The sequence below is a fragment of the Carya illinoinensis genome, chromosome 3, assembly GCF_018687715.1.
Source record: "Carya illinoinensis cultivar Pawnee chromosome 3, C.illinoinensisPawnee_v1, whole genome shotgun sequence".
NCBI lineage: Eukaryota > Viridiplantae > Streptophyta > Magnoliopsida > Fagales > Juglandaceae > Carya > Carya illinoinensis.
In genome coordinates this window covers 32,787,912-32,791,093 of record NC_056754.1, presented here as the reverse complement: position 1 = coordinate 32,791,093, position 3,182 = coordinate 32,787,912, and positions in this window count along the sequence as shown.

Genomic DNA, 3,182 nt, shown 5'->3' with positions numbered 1-3,182 from the left:
ATGTGACTTTTGGCTTGATATTTGGAAAAGTTATGTTTTTGGGCCAAATGGGATTTTTGGCGTGCGTGGAAAAATATGATTTTATGGGTTTTGTGCATTGGCATCCTTTCATGCATATTGTTTGAGTTCCATATGTTTTTATCTGGTGGTGTTTGGATTTTACTTACCTGCGGCACCATTTTTGGTACCGTAGATTTTGGTGCAGAGATCGAGGATGAGAAGGAGGAGGAGGCTGAGCCCGAGGATGCGGCTCCGTCGGGGTGTTGAAGTTTATGTTTTGTATTTGGTTTAAAACTATATTTGTGTTTTGTAATATTTATTTATGTTTTTTTTAACAGCTTTGTATTAAACAAGAAAAAAAAATTCTGGTACTTAGTCATGACTTTCGTTATCTACTGCGTATTTTTTTTTTTTGCACATTTGTTGCTTTTACACACACTTGACACTCGTCGATAGGATGATGACCCGTGATGTCATCATCCGGACGTCTCGATTTCCTCGTGTCCATGCATGGGGATTTGGGGGCGTCACAGTGCCCCCCTTAAGTCATTCTCATAATAAACCTAATTATTCTAAACTAATAAAATAAGTTTTTTAAATGAATTAAACAAGTTGAAAGCCTTCAATTGGCCAAAGCCTTTTAGTCATGTTGTTGCCCTCTTCTATTGCTTGTATCAAATGAATTAAAATTGGATCTTCATCCTTCAAGCCCATCTTGAATGTTGGGCTTTTGCTAGACTCGTCCCAAGTGGATTGCACAAATCCTTGCATTGCCTTCTTGATCTTCTTGGCTCTTGACCTTGTAATTGATCCATCTAGAATTTGCAAAGGATTTTTAAGACTACGTCCATCTTGGTGCCCATAAAAAATTCTTCTAGAACATGCATTTTTATCTTCCCAAGTATGGCATGTCTTTGAACTCCAAAAAGCCTCTTTTGCTCTAAGTTTAACAAGTGTCCTTTTTAGGGGATTGAGCCATGCATGTGGGTGTCCAAAATGCCTTGGCCGAAACCCTATATTGCTTCTTCCACCTTTTTTTCTGAAAATCCAATGCATACTTGACAAGTATCATCCTTGCTTCTTTCCAAGGTTCCAAATGATGAGTTCTATTCTAAAAAAACCAAAACTCCTTCTTATACCGGGTGGCGCCTCGTCTTTATCCAATGGGTCAACTTGGGCCTTCCAAGGCCAAAATTCTTAAGGGCTAAATTCCATGGGGCTATTGTAACACCCAGATCTAGTGCCAAGTTGTTTTCAAAAAAAAAAAAATTAAGTAGACTACAAGGCTAAAATCTCTATTTTGGTGGATTATGATTTTCTTTGGGTTTGATATTTAGGTTAAAAAATTTTTTATGGGGCGAGATAATTTTTGAACAAGTTAGGTTATTTTATAAATTCAGGGAATAGCCCTTTTATAAATTTCCTGCTCTATCCAAACCGTGGCCCCAAATTTTTTAACTGGGCCATACCCGATCACCCAAAAGCCCAAGTCCATGAGATCAAGCAAACTCCACATTGTGCGGGTTCCTTTGCATGCATGTTTGTTTCCTGCTAGGGATTTCGGCAAATACTCTATATTGATATGTTTTCACTTCACAGATTGCATAGTATTTTCTACACCTTCAATCATGTCTGTTTCCCCACCTTGCATGTCACTTACACTCTTTCCGTTAGCGTTATCAACATGCACATTTCCTCACCTTTTTATGCTCTAGGGTTTCTAGTATTCCTTTTTACATACACGTTTCACACAGTATTGATCACATTTCACGTCCGTTTTATTCACTGCATGCACAGCGCCATCATTTCCATTTCCACTACGTGCATGCCTCTTTCTCTCATCTCGAGGGCTTTATTTTGATCTTCCATTCACCTATTTATACCTATCGTTAGCCCTCAATCTCATTCTTATATCGATCATCCTCTAGTTGCACGTCCTCACCATCATCGCAGCCCAACCCATGTGCGGCCACCACTGCCGTAAACCACAAACCCACTGATCCCATTCATGAGCTACCATAGCAACCTCCCATGCCAAATCTCCTTTACTTAGCATGCTAGCCACCACCACCACCAAAAGTAACCCCACTGTCATGTTTGTCCATGCCATAACCTCGCATGAAGTTGCACCCTCACAACCTCCCCACAACCCACAACCTCTGTTACGTCCAACAGCCTCGCCACCCGGAAGCCAAGCCAACCAAGTCACTGCTCCTCCCTCGGATCACCACCATGCCCAGCCACCAAAAAGCTTTGAATGGGGTGCTCTATTTTTACATGCTGAAACAAGGGAGGTATTCCCCACTGTGAGACACGTTGCCATCCCCCACCTCAACGTATCCACCTGTACAAAAAATGTCATTGGGAACCTCTTCGCCACTTTGCTCACAGTAAGCCACATCCGACCTTCCTCGTTTTTCTCATCCTCCGTCTCCCTCTCACTCATCACTCGCTCTTTCTCTCTCTCATCACTCTCTCTCTCTCTCTCTCTCTCTCTCTCTCTCTCTCTCTCTCTCTCTGTGCTCAGCCCTCAGCTCAATGGCATCTCCACCGCACCACCCTGATCTGCCGCATCTCCCTCTCTCTTGATAAGCTTCTGACGTGCAACCCCTCTTACAAAAAAGAAGCCTTCTTTGGTTTAAAAGAAAATAGAAAGTGATCATGCCCCTCGTAAAGCTGGTTAAGGAGGAATTATAGTATATTTATACCCTTTGATTTTTAAACCAAAGCATGAGGATTTTTAAAGTTATAGTTTAGTCACTCAGTGGGTTGGTTTTTACATTGAGCCTAAGTCTTTTTGTAAAAAAATATTGGATTTATTTTAGTGGGTTTGTTTCTACTTGGTTTCTTTTTATATTTTTTAGTGTGTTATGTTAAGTTATTTTGAAGTAAAATGTTTTTGGGTTGAGTTTGGGTTCTAAATTATTTTGGTCGGGTAATATTTTTATTTCAATAACTTTTCATTTTTTGAATGGGTTGGGTTTTTATTTCTTTTAAATAAACTTGTGAATAAGTGGGAATTAGGTTAAGTAATTATTAAGTGGACATCAATAAATTTAGGAAGTGACGATATTTTAGAGTTATGAGAGTTGTAGATTATTTTTAAGGAAAAATAGATAACTTAGTATTTCAGGTTTAAGTTTTGATATACGTGTTCGATTGTAAATTTATTGGAGTACGTG